Source organism: Aquarana catesbeiana, linkage group LG10 (assembly GCF_042186555.1).
Source record: "Aquarana catesbeiana isolate 2022-GZ linkage group LG10, ASM4218655v1, whole genome shotgun sequence".
In the NCBI taxonomy this organism is placed as follows: Eukaryota; Metazoa; Chordata; class Amphibia; order Anura; family Ranidae; genus Aquarana; species Aquarana catesbeiana.
Window position 1 is genome coordinate 4109462 of NC_133333.1, and position 14782 is coordinate 4124243.

The window sequence follows — 14782 nt, forward strand, 5'->3', positions numbered from 1 at the left end:
CACGACAGAGAGAGCGCAGAGCCCGCTCCACGACAGAGAGAGCGCAGAGCCCGCTCCACGACAGAGAGAGCGCAGAGCCCGCTCCACGACAGAGAGAGCGCAGAGCCCGCTCCACGACAGAGAGAGCGCAGAGCCCGCTCCACGACAGAGAGAGCGCAGAGCCCGCTCCACGACAGAGAGAGCGCAGAGCCCGCTCCACGACAGAGAGAGAGAGCGCAGAGCCCGCTCCACGACAGAGAGAAAGAGAGCGCAGAGCCCGCTCCACGACAGAGAGAGCGCAGAGCCCGCTCCACGACAGAGAGAGAGAGCGCAGAGCCCGCTCCACGACAGAGAGAAAGAGAGCGCAGAGCCCGCTCCACGACAGAGAGAAAGAGAGCGCAGAGCCCGCTCCACGACAGAGAGAAAGAGAGCGCAGAGCCCGCTCCACGACAGAGAGAAAGAGAACGCAGAGCCCGCTCCACGACAGAGAGAAAGAGAGCGCAGAGCCCGCTCCACGACAGAGAGAAAGAGAGCGCAGAGCACGCTCCACGACAGAGAGAGAGAGAGCGCGCAGAGCACGCTCCACGACAGAGAGAGAGAGCGCGCAGAGCACGCTCCACGACAGAGAGAAAGAGAACGCAGAGCCCGCTCCACGACAGAGAGAAAGAGAACGCAGAGCACGCTCCACGACAGAGAGAAAGAGAACGCAGAGCCCGCTCCACGACAGAGAGAGAGAACGCAGAGCCCGCTCCACGACAGAGAGAGAGAGCGCAGAGCCCGCTCCACGACAGAGAGAGAGAGCGCGCAGAGCCCGCTCCACGACAGAGAGAAAGAGAATGCAGAGCCCGCTCCACGACAGAGAGAAAGAGAATGCAGAGCCCGCTCCACGACAGAGAGAGAGAGCGCAGAGCCCGCTCCACGACAGAGAGAGAGAGAGAGCGCAGAGCAGGCTCCACGACAGAGAGAGAGCGCAGAGCCCGTTTCACGACAGAGAGAGAGAGCGCAGAGCCCGCTCCACGACAATCATTCATGGAGATGTCTCGGCCTCCGCACTGGGGCGGATCGCCTAGAACACGATGTGGCGTTGAGAGGAGATCTTAATTATTGTACAGCGCAGAGCAAACATATCCGCCTGCTGAGTAATTAAAGAAGAATACTGAGAACAAACATGGAACGCTGACATTTATACTCTTCATATCTCACTTCCCTGGTTCCCCTCCCCCCTCATCAATACAAGAATGACATTTATAAATAAATGAGTGTTTTCATTCTTTATTTTATACCCAGTGATGTCATCACCAGGTCTTCTGTGCTTCTCTATGCAGGCAAATCATTGTAACTACAAAGTTACAATGTACAGTCTGATCACTGGGGGAGGGGAGACTGAGGAAATGACTCCTCCTGCGATCGTCATGCCCCTCCATTGGGCTCTATGGGGTGTGCCTCATATTCCTCATCTTGGCGGACGTGCAGAGAGACGTGACTGACCTCAGGCCGGAGACTGATTGGTTTGTAGGGCTGACTGACAAGGATCTCATTTTTCAGACAATCTGATTGGACGCTGCGTTTCCCTGACTGGAAGGATCAGTGGGACCAGCTGTGGGTGTGGCTTCCTCTTTTTCTCTTTGTGAGGTTATTGTGTTTCATTATCTTCTCCCTGTTAACCTTTCAGTGACTTTCTGCTGGTTGGATGCATCTTGTTTATATGTGTTCTGATTGGTCTGACTCTTTTGCGCTTCCCCTCCTTCTCCTGCCCAAGGGGGCGGTCTCCTCTCTCTGCCCCTCATCCCATCATCACCTCTCTGCCCCTCATCCCATCCCTGCGTCACCTCTCTGCCCCTCATCCCATCCCTGCGTCACCTCTCTGCCCCTCATCCCATCCCATCGTCACCTCTCTGCCCCTCATCCCATCCCTGCGTCATCTCTCTGCCCCTCATCCCATCCCTGCGTCACCTCTCTGCCCCTCATCCCATCCCATCATCACCTCTCTGCCCCTCATCCCATCCCTGCGTCACCTCTCTGCCCCTCATCCCATCCCATCGTCACCTCTCTGCCCCTCATCCCATCATCACCTCTCTGCCCCTCATCCCATCCCATCGTCCCCTCTCTGCCCCTCATCCCATCCCTGCGTCACCTCTCTGCCCCTCATCCCATCCCTGCGTCACCTCTCTGCCCCTCATCCCATCCCATCATCACCTCTCTGCCCCTCATCCCATCCCTGCGTCACCTCTCTGCCCCTCATCCCATCCCTGCGTCCCCTCTCTGCCCCTCATCCCATCCCATCGTCACCTCTCTACCCCTCATCCCATCCCTGCGTCACCTCTCTGCCCCTCATCCCATCCCTGCGTCACCTCTCTGCCCCTCATCCCATCCCTGCGTCACCTCTCTGCCCCTCATCCCATCCCTGCGTCACCTCTCTGCCCCTCATCCCATCCCTGCGTCCCCTCTCTGCCCCTCATCCCATCCCATCGTCACCTCTCTACCCCTCATCCCATCCCATCATCACCTCTCTGCCCCTCATCCCATCCCTGCGTCCCTTCTCTGCCCCTCATCCCATCCCTGCGTCCCCTCTCTGCCCCTCATCCCATCCCTGCGTCCCCTCTCTGCCCCTCATCCCATCCCTGCGTCACCTCTCTGCCCCTCATCCCATCGTCACCTCTCTGCCCCTCATCCCATCCCTGCGTCACCTCTCTGCCCCTCATCCCATCCCTGCGTCACCTCTCTGCCCCTCATCCCATCCCTGCGTCCCCTCTCTGCCCCTCATCCCATCCCATCGTCACCTCTCTGCCCCTCATCCCATCCCTGCGTCACCTCTCTGCCCCTCATCCCATCCCTGCGTCACCTCTCTGCCCCTCATCCCATCCCTGCGTCACCTCTCTGCCCCTCATCCCATCCCTGCGTCCCCTCTCTGCCCCTCATCCCATCCCATCGTCACCTCTCTACCCCTCATCCCATCCCATCATCACCTCTCTGCCCCTCATCCCATCCCTGCGTCCCTTCTCTGCCCCTCATCCCATCCCTGCGTCCCCTCTCTGCCCCTCATCCCATCCCTGCGTCCCCTCTCTGCCCCTCATCCCATCCCTGCGTCACCTCTCTGCCCCTCATCCCATCGTCCCCTCTCTGCCCCTCATCCCATCCCTGCGTCACCTCTCTGCCCCTCATCCCATCCCTGCGTCACCTCTCTGCCCCTCATCCCATCCCATCGTCACCTCTCTGCCCCTCATCCCATCCCATCGTCACCTCTCTGCCCCTCATCCCATCCCTGCGTCATCTCTCTGCCCCTCACCCCATCCCTGCGTCACCTCTCTGCCCCTCATCCCATCCCTGCGTCCCCTCTCTGCCCCTCATCCCATCCCTGCGTCACCTCTCTGCCCCTCATCCCATCCCATCGTCACCTCTCTGCCCCTCATCCCATCCCTGCGTCATCTCTCTGCCCCTCATCCCATCCCTGCGTCACCTCTCTGCCCCTCATCCCATCCCATCCCATCGTCACCTCTCTGCCCCTCATCCCATCCCTGCGTCACCTCTCTGCCCCTCATACCATCCCATCGTCACCTCTCTGCCCCTCATCCCATCCCTGCGTCATCTCTCTGCCCCTCATCCCATCCCATCGTCACCTCTCTGCCCCTCATCCCATCCCTGCGTCCCCTCTCTGCCCCTCATCCCATCCCTGCGTCACCTCTCTGCCCCTCATCCCATCCCTGCGTCACCTCTCTGCCCCTCATCCCATCCCTGCGTCCCCTCTCTGCCCCTCATCCCATCCCATCGTCACCTCTCTGCCCCTCATCCCATCCCTGCGTCCCCTCTCTGCCCCTCATCCCATCCCTGCGTCCCCTCTCTGCCCCTCATCCCATCCCTGCGTCACCTCTCTGCCCCTCATCCCATCCCTGCGTCACCTCTCTGCCCCTCATCCCATCCCTGCGTCACCTCTCTGCCCCTCATCCCATCCCATCGTCACCTCTCTGCCCCTCATCCCATCCCATCGTCACCTCTCTGCCCCTCATCCCATCCCTGCGTCACCTCTCTGCCCCTCATCCCATCCCTGCGTCCCCTCTCTGCCCCTCATCCCATCCCTGCGTCACCTCTCTGCCCCTCATCCCATCCCATCGTCACCTCTCTGCCCCTCATCCCATCCCATCGTCACCTCTCTGCCCCTCATCCCATCCCATCGTCACCTCTCTGCCCCTCATCCCATCCCTGCGTCACCTCTCTGCCCCTCATCCCATCCCTGCGTCCCCTCTCTGCCCCTCATCCCATCCCATCGTCACCTCTCTGCCCCTCATCCCATCCCTGCGTCACCTCTCTGCCCCTCATCCCATCCCATCGTCACCTCTCTGCCCCTCATCCCATCCCTGCGTCCCCTCTCTGCCCCTCATCCCATCCCTGCGTCCCCTCTTTGCCCCTCATCCCATCCCATCGTCACCTCTCTGCCCCTCATCCCATCCCTGCGTCACCTCTCTGCCCCTCATCCCATCCCTGCGTCACCTCTCTGCCCCTCATCCCATCCCTGCGTCACCTCTCTGCCCCTCATCCCATCCCTGCGTCACCTCTCTGCCCCTCATCCCATCGTCACCTCTCTGCCCCTCATCCCATCCCTGCGTCACCTCTCTGCCCCTCATCCCATCCCTGCGTCACCTCTCTGCCCCTCATCCCATCCCTGCGTCCCCTCTCTGCCCCTCATCCCATCCCATCGTCACCTCTCTGCCCCTCATCCCATCCCTGCGTCACCTCTCTGCCCCTCATCCCATCCCTGCGTCACCTCTCTGCCCCTCATCCCATCCCTGCGTCACCTCTCTGCCCCTCATCCCATCCCTGCGTCCCCTCTCTGCCCCTCATCCCATCCCATCGTCACCTCTCTACCCCTCATCCCATCCCATCATCACCTCTCTGCCCCTCATCCCATCCCTGCGTCCCTTCTCTGCCCCTCATCCCATCCCTGCGTCCCCTCTCTGCCCCTCATCCCATCCCTGCGTCCCCTCTCTGCCCCTCATCCCATCCCTGCGTCACCTCTCTGCCCCTCATCCCATCGTCCCCTCTCTGCCCCTCATCCCATCCCTGCGTCACCTCTCTGCCCCTCATCCCATCCCTGCGTCACCTCTCTGCCCCTCATCCCATCCCATCGTCACCTCTCTGCCCCTCATCCCATCCCATCGTCACCTCTCTGCCCCTCATCCCATCCCTGCGTCATCTCTCTGCCCCTCACCCCATCCCTGCGTCACCTCTCTGCCCCTCATCCCATCCCTGCGTCCCCTCTCTGCCCCTCATCCCATCCCTGCGTCACCTCTCTGCCCCTCATCCCATCCCATCGTCACCTCTCTGCCCCTCATCCCATCCCTGCGTCATCTCTCTGCCCCTCATCCCATCCCTGCGTCACCTCTCTGCCCCTCATCCCATCCCATCCCATCGTCACCTCTCTGCCCCTCATCCCATCCCTGCGTCACCTCTCTGCCCCTCATACCATCCCATCGTCACCTCTCTGCCCCTCATCCCATCCCTGCGTCATCTCTCTGCCCCTCATCCCATCCCATCGTCACCTCTCTGCCCCTCATCCCATCCCTGCGTCCCCTCTCTGCCCCTCATCCCATCCCTGCGTCACCTCTCTGCCCCTCATCCCATCCCTGCGTCACCTCTCTGCCCCTCATCCCATCCCTGCGTCCCCTCTCTGCCCCTCATCCCATCCCATCGTCACCTCTCTGCCCCTCATCCCATCCCTGCGTCACCTCTCTGCCCCTCATCCCATCCCATCGTCACCTCTCTGCCCCTCATCCCATCCCATCGTCACCTCTCTGCCCCTCATCCCATCCCTGCGTCACCTCTCTGCCCCTCATCCCATCCCTGCGTCCCCTCTCTGCCCCTCATCCCATCCCTGCGTCACCTCTCTGCCCCTCATCCCATCCCATCGTCACCTCTCTGCCCCTCATCCCATCCCATCGTCACCTCTCTGCCCCTCATCCCATCCCATCGTCACCTCTCTGCCCCTCATCCCATCCCTGCGTCACCTCTCTGCCCCTCATCCCATCCCTGCGTCACCTCTCTGCCCCTCATCCCATCCCTGCGTCCCCTCTCTGCCCCTCATCCCATCCCATCGTCACCTCTCTGCCCCTCATCCCATCCCTGCGTCACCTCTCTGCCCCTCATCCCATCCCATCGTCACCTCTCTGCCCCTCATCCCATCCCTGCGTCCCCTCTCTGCCCCTCATCCCATCCCTGCGTCCCCTCTTTGCCCCTCATCCCATCCCATCGTCACCTCTCTGCCCCTCATCCCATCCCTGCGTCACCTCTCTGCCCCTCATCCCATCCCTGCGTCACCTCTCTGCCCCTCATCCCATCCCTGCGTCACCTCTCTGCCCCTCATCCCATCCCTGCGTCACCTCTCTGCCCCTCATCCCATCCCTGCGTCCCCTCTCTGCCCCTCATCCCATCCCATCGTCACCTCTCTGCCCCTCATCCCATCCCTGCGTCACCTCTCTGCCCCTCATCCCATCCCATCGTCACCTCTCTGCCCCTCATCCCATCCCATCGTCACCTCTCTGCCCCTCATCCCATCCCTGCGTCACCTCTCTGCCCCTCATCCCATCCCTGCGTCCCCTCTCTGCCCCTCATCCCATCCCTGCGTCACCTCTCTGCCCCTCATCCCATCCCATCGTCACCTCTCTGCCCCTCATCCCATCCCATCGTCACCTCTCTGCCCCTCATCCCATCCCATCGTCACCTCTCTGCCCCTCATCCCATCCCTGCGTCACCTCTCTGCCCCTCATCCCATCCCTGCGTCCCCTCTCTGCCCCTCATCCCATCCCTGCGTCATCTCTCTGCCCCTCATCCCATCCCTGCGTCACCTCTCTGCCCCTCATCCCATCCCTGCGTCCCCTCTCTGCCCCTCATCCCATCCCTGCGTCACCTCTCTGCCCCTCATCCCATCCCATCGTCACCTCTCTGCCCCTCATCCCATCCCATCGTCACCTCTCTGCCCCTCATCCCATCCCATCGTCACCTCTCTGCCCCTCATCCCATCCCATCGTCACCTCTCTGCCCCTCATCCCATCCCTGCGTCACCTCTCTGCCCCTCATCCCATCCCTGCGATATTTGTTATTTGTACCCGTATTAGAGCCCAGAGAAATAGTGCTTCTTTTTTTTTGTTGTCCTACATAAACGCACTGCACTTCATCACTCACTACACTTCATCACTCACTACACTTCATCACTCACTACACTTCATCACTCACTGCACTTCATCACTCACTGCACTTCATCACTCACTGCACTTCATCACTCACTGCACTTCATCACTCACTGCACTTCATCACTCACTGCACTTCATCACTCACTGCACTTCATCACTCACTGCACTTCATCACTCACTACACTTCATCACTCACTGCACTTCATCACTCACTGCACTTCATCACTCACTGCACTTCATCACTCACTGCACTTCATCACTCACTGCACTTCATCACTCACTGCACTTCACTCACTACACTTCATCACTCACTGCACTTCATCACTCACTACACTTCATCACTCACTGCACTTCATCACTCACTACACTTCATCACTCACTACACTTCATCACTCACTGCACTTCATCACTCACTACACTTCATCACTCACTACACTTCATCACGCCCTCATCTGGTTAATCTTCATCTATTTTTAGCAGCGTTTCTTGTACAATGTTTCCTTTCCTCTTCACAGGGTGAATGATTACAGTGATGGCCAATCACAGGAGATTACAGCAATCATGTGATCCCACAGCTGCTTCTCCCAGTCCTCCATGTGAGGCCTGCAGCTGTCAGTGATGATTATTATCATTATTATTATTATTATTATCATTCAGGATTTATGTGGCGCCAACATTTTTCTCAGCGCTTTACAATATAATGGGGGACAGTAGGGTTACAGGAGGTTAGGAGGGGCCTGACCATAAGAGCTTACAGTCTAATAGGGTGACGGTTCAATCTCAGTGCAATTATGTGCACTTCCAGCACAGACACAGGAGAAGATCTATGCTCCGCCCAGGAATAAACCCCGCCTCCCGGACGCCATATATACACTGGTGGTGAAAATTGGGGACACTTTTGGAAATTTTAATGTTTTGCAACTTTGCAGGCTTATAGGAAATGTTATTTTGCACCAAAATACAAATGTTGATAATATGATTATATATCCATTTAGTGCTGAATTCAATACAATTCAAATGTATACAAAAAAAGTTCTCCTTAGGTTAAAAAATCTCCGCATCACTTCCTGTCCTGGTGACACCAGGGCGAATCTCCCCATCACTTCCCATCCTGGTGACACCAGGGCGAATCTCCCCATCACTTCCCATCCTGGTGACACCAGGAGTAATCTCCCCATCACTTCCCGTCCTGGTGACACCAGGGCGAATCTCCCCATCACTTCCCATCCTGGTGACACCAGGAGTAATCTCCCCATCACTTCCCGTCCTGGTGACACCAGGGCGAATCTCCCCATCACTTCCCATCCTGGTGACACCAGGAGTAATCTCCCCATCACTTCCCATCCTGGTGACACCAGGAGTAATCTCCCCATCACTTCCCATCCTGGTGACACCAGGAGTAATCTCCCCATCACTTCCCATCCTGGTGACACCAGGAGTAATCTCCCCATCACTTCCCATCCTGGTGACACCAGGAGTAATCTCCCCATCACTTCCCATCCTGGTGACACCAGGAGTAATCTCCCCATCACTTCCCATCCTGGTGACACCAGGGCGAATCTCCCCATCACTTCCCATCCTGGTGACACCAGGGCGAATCTCCCCATCACTTCCCATCCTGGTGACACCAGGGCGAATCTCCCCATCACTTCCCGTCCTGGTGACACCAGGGCGAATCTCCCCATCACTTCCCGTCCTGGTGACACCAGGGCGAATCTCCCCATCACTTCCCGTCCTGGTGACACCAGGGCGAATCTCCCCATCACTTCCCATCCTGGTGACACCAGGGCGAATCTCCCCATCACTTCCCATCCTGGTGACACCAGGGCGAATCTCCCCATCACTTCCCATCCTGGTGACACCAGGGCGAATCTCCCCATCACTTCCCGTCCTGGTGACACCAGGGCGAATCTCCCCATCACTTCCCGTGCTGGTGACACCAGGGGGAATCTCCCCATCACTTCCTGTCCTGGTGACACCAGGGGGAATCTCCCTAGGGGGGAAAGAAATAAAAACATAAGGATCTAATCCTTAAACTTAAAGGGTTTTTTTTTTTTTGTCCTGAGTTCCCCTTTAATAAACCTTTGTCCCGGCACAGACCCGTCTGCTGGGTGGAGTCTCCGCCCCCTATTGTCTGTTTCTGGCGGAGTTCCTCTTCGTGTTCTGCTGGACTTTAGCCGGGAAGTATGGAAATCACCGGCGGTGATGATGGGCTGTGTACACAGTGTGAGGTCACACGGGGTGTCGGTGACAGAGACTTCCGGTGCTGTGATATGGGGGGGGGGGGGGTGTAGTGCTGGATTCATGGTCCTTGCGGTCTCCTTGGTAACAGCTCTGGACTTTGGAACTTGATGGGATACGGAGAGGTGCGAGGAACCGGAATTTGGGGAGCCAAACTAGGCGATGGCGGGGGGACCCTGATACCTCTTTTTATGCCCCCCAGGTGGAGGCGGGTGGAACCTGTATGAAACGCTCTGCCATCATTCCTCGGGGGGTCAGGAACAGACATGGTGGCCTCACCAGCCCCCCCCCCCTCCACATCGGGGTTAACAATGTCCCCACCACGCTCACAGTTGGGGCAGTTTTAGGTAACAAGCTTCTGGCACGTCTTTGTGGGAGGAGCCACATAAACCTGACAATCTTGGCCTCCCAATGAGGTGGGGAGGAGACAGGACAGCCTCTCCCCAAGGGGCCAGGAACAGGGACCAGGAGGCATCTCTAATAATAACTCATCAGCCTCCATGCATTGGTGTGTAGTCTGATCTCCCTGACTTTCCTGAATAGAGTTTATTTCCAACCAATGGGTAGGATGTTCTGCCTCCATGCATTGGTGTGTAGTCTGATCTCCCTGACTTTCCTGAATAGAGTTTATTTCCAACCAATGGGAAGGATGTTCTGCCTCCATGCATTGGTGTGTAGTCTGATCTCCCTGACTCCCATGGAGGGGGGAGGGGATATGCTGCCAGTCTGCTCCAGTTCTCGACATGCTCGGCAGGTTAATTGATTTTCAGTTAAAATTGTCCCAACTGTGAGCGTGGTTGGGATATTTTGCCCCCCTGCTGGGGGGAGGGGCGGGCACTGATGTGACAGGTGCTTGGTACAGCGCCATGTCATAGGTCGGTGTTATACAATGGATACAATTGTTCAGTGTTATGAACTTCCTGCTGAGTCATCATTTCTTTTTCTTCTATTTGCAGACAGCAGCAAGCTGCTGGGGGATCAGCACGGCGCCAACTACGGGACGCTCCCGGTCTGGAAAGCCCAGCAGTGCATGGTGAGTACCGCTGTGCCCGCATCTGACGGGGGGGGGGCTGCTGACCCCACATAACCGAGTTAACGCCCGCCGTCCCTCCTCCTATCTGAGGCGTCCTCTGCGCAGTCACTTTCCGGACATCGGGTGTCAGGAATAACAGAAGATGGTCACAGGCAGAACTATCCTGTAGGGCAGGGATATGCAATTAGCGGACCTCCAGCTGTTGCAGAACTACAAGTCCCATGAGGCATAGCAAGACTCTGACAGCCACAAGCATGACACCCAATAGCAGAGGCATGATGGGACTTGTAGTTTTGCAACAGCTGGAGGTCCGCTAATTGCATATCCCTGCTGTAGGGAGGACCATCATGGCCGCTGACCCCGCCTCCCTTTCCCAGAATCCTCTATTAGGGATGCACCAATACCATTTTATTACTACGAGTACCGATACACTTTTTTTTTTTTTTTTTTAGTACTCGCCGATACCGACTGCAACTGTTTTGTTCTTACTTCAGCTGTCAGCAATGGTACAAAGCATTGAAAAGTTTTATATACAAATAAATTGAATTGATTTTATAATTTAGCGCTTTTTCAATTGGAAATGTGTAAATAATATGTAAATATATATTTGTCAAATATTCACTAACAAAGCAAAAAAAAAAAAAGTTTTAACTGTTTATCGTTTATAAAAATAGACGTGAAAAAAAAAAAAAAAAAAAAGCAGGAAAATAATAATTAAATGGAGGAGAATAGGGAGTTAATTGAGGCCGATTAGAGTAAATTGAGGGTTATTAAGGGGTTAAACAGAGGAACTTTTGTTCATCCCTTTGATCTGCAGATGAAGAAATAGAAAGATACAAAAAAAAAACAATGTTTCTTTTTATTTGAGTGTTTCAGGGCTGAGCAATGTTGTTGATAAACATTGCTGGCTGCTTTTTTTTTTTTTTTGATAGCTCCAATTACCGGACTTCTTTAACGCCGGGGAGACCCCACTGAGAGCTCAAAGAGCCGAGCCTGAAATTATCGGTGCATTTGCCCGAGTACCGATACCTGGAAATACTCGGTATCGGCACTGATCCTAGTATGGGTGCAGCCATGTCCTCTATAATTGGGAACACCATACCGGTGTGCGGTGCGTCCAATAGCCGCCCAGCACCGACCACTTCCAGGCTGAACTCTCTGCCGATCTCACATACTTCTTTTTTCCTCCGCAGGAGCTTTGCGGCTATCGGAAGGTGACGGCATGGAGCGTCCTGAGTTACGTGTGCTGCGCCCTGACCCTGGGGCTCCTCCTCATCGTCTTCCACTGGAAACCGCGACTCCACATACTGATGACCCACCGCCGCTGCCCGCTGGCCGAGGCCGACACCATCATCCTCAAGGTGGGTGGGCTGCACACTCGCCCTCCTGTTATCCGCTTGCTGGCCCCGCCTTTTTCTGACACTTTGTTTACAAGTAAAAATTTATATTTGTTTGCTAGAAAATTTATTTAGAACCCCCAAACATAATGGCTGTGCGTGACAGAAAAAAAATATTGCAACAGCCCCCATTTTATTCTCTAGGGGCCTCTTCTTTATAAAAAAATATATAAAATGTTTGGGGGGTTCTAAGTAATTTTCTAGCAAAAAGAAAAAAAAATGCTAATCTTTTGTGTGTGTTTGTTTTTTTTTTTTTTTTAATATATAATATATTTTATTATTATTATTATTATTATTATTATATATATATATATATTTTTTTTTTTTTTTTGTAGAGGCCCTAGAGAATAAAATGGCGGTTGTTGCAATTTTTATGTCACATGGTTTTTGCCCAGCAGTTTTTCCAAAAACGCAATTTTTGGAAAAAAGTAAACTATGATTAAAAAAAAGCCAATTTTTTTTGGTAAAATATGAAAGATAATCTTCCCCTCCGAGTAAATAGACACCTAACAACATGCCACGCTTTAAAATTGCGCACGCCTCGTGGAATGGCGCCAAACTACGGTACTTAAAAATCTCCATAGGCGACGCTTTAAAAATGTTTGCAGGTTACCAGTTTAGCATTGGCCTCGGTTCACACTTGTGCGGCGGGGGAACCCTGCAAATCCACTGCGGGTTCCCGCATCGCACACGACTCGCGCGGCAGTTCACACTGCCATATGCGAACTGCTGGGTGTGTCAATACAATGTTAATGACGCCCCCATTTTGGCTCTGCACGTCGCACCGCGAACTGACGGTTCGGACATGAATCGGATCGCACGGGTGTTCCGATTCTGGTGCGGATCAAAATAAGGGTCCTGTGCCAGTTTGGTCCGAATGCGATACTATCTGTATGGCCGAAATCGCATCACATGGACATCGCAAGCGATCCGCAGAGCGCTCTGGTGTGAACCGGCACTTACAGAGGAGGTCTAGTGCTAGAATTATTGCTCTCGCTCTGACATTCGCAGCGATACCTCACACGTGTGGTGCGAACACCGTTTACATATGTGGGTGTGACCTACGTATGTGTTTACCACTGTGCGCAAGCATAGGGGGACCGGGGCACTTAAAGAACAATTTTTTTTTTTTTTTTTTTTTTAATTTATTTTTTTTTTATATTTTTACACTGTCCCTTTTTAAAAAAAAAAAAAAAAAGATTTTGATCACTTTTGTTGCTTTTGCAAGGAATATAAACATCCAGTGGGATAACAATACAGCATGACAGGTCCTCTTTATGGAGAGATCTGGACCCCAAATCTCTCCTCTACCTTTTAAAAACAAAAGATCAAAAAAAAAAATGTAATTATTTGATCTTTTGCTTTTAAAAAAAAAAAAATGGCCATTTACATTGACATCATGACATCCCTCCGGTCCTCCTAGACCATAGAGATGAGCGGAGGCCATCTTTCCTTCTCTTATCTCTGTGACCAGCCAGCGCCAGATCAGTTCCCAGAGCCACCGATCGACCAGGAAACCACCAGAAAGCGGTGGGGGAGGGGGGGGGCAGCGTTTCTAAAATTGATCCGGTGGCGAATCCACCGCTTGGATCGTTTTTATCAGAAGAGCGGCGCCTCAGGGAGGAATTAATACCGGAGTTATGGCATCTAACTTGAGCTATAACTCCAGTATTAATTTCCCAATTAGGTGGTCGGCAAGTGGATCAGACGATTGGTTACTCTGAGTTCTTTTTGTTCTTATAAAAGTAATAATAATTCCAGTCCTTTTTTTTTTAAATCTTTTAAAATTTTTTTTTATTTTTTTTAAACCCTTTGTGTGCCAAGGTATGCTTTATAGACATCATGGTAGACAAGGGGTTAAATCAAGCTCACAGCTGCTTACAGATGTGAGCATGGTCAATGCTATGTATGATGATGCCATGCTAGGTCCCTCCCTACGCGTTTCGTCACATGACATCATCGGGGATGTGACTTTTTTTTTCTTTCTTTCTTTTAATCAGGATACGTTCGGACAGATTAGTATTGTGACGGTTCAGAAGGAGCGCGGCGTAGATCCCAGGTAAGCTGTGACGCGGTCTGCGTAATGACTTGTACTCTGCTAGGTCTGTGTTGCTCGGGGGGCGTCATGTCCCGCATGCTCGGTGGTTCGGCCATGTTTGTATTTAAAGTGTTTAGTTTGGTCTCGTGCGATTTCTTATATCGTGCCGTACCATCCCTGACCTCCATATAATTCTTTAAAGGGTAACTACACTTTCATGGGAAAAGTTGCAAATTAAAAAAAATAAAAATTTTTTATATATATATATATATCAGTGTACACAGCGCCTCCAGGTGGCCAGATTGAATTTTACAGAAAATTACAGTGGCTGCAGATTGAAAAGGAAAGGCCATTTTTATTAACATTTAATTACAATTTGACTTGTGTCACAATTGTAATTAAATGTTAATAAAAATGGCCTTTCCTTTTCAATCTGCAGCCACTGTAATTTTCTGTAAAATTCAATCTGGCCACCTGGAGGCGCTGTGTACACTGATGGTATACAGAGCGCCCCCCCCCCCCAAAAAAAAAATGTCACTTCCTGCTTGTGTAATTGGCTTACAGAAGTCTGAACTGAGGTACAAAGCAGATTTTGGGCATCCCCTGCAACACAAATGTCATTTTTGGTGAGACGCTCCCAAAGGGACATCGTGTCTAAAGGGATGCAGACCCCGCTACTTTCCTCATTAGAGCCCCTGCAGGTGCAGCAGCTGATTGATGATTATAAAGTCACTCACATGGACACAGAGAAACAGACAGCTATTTCTTCAGAATAACAAACAAAGGAATCTTCTACAACGTTTGTTGTCCAGAGATCACCCAGGAGGTGGGGGGGGGGGGGGTTTGTAACTCTTTAAAAATGGGTCTCGTAGATCTCACAATATCACTGTCTGCTAACATACATGATATTCTC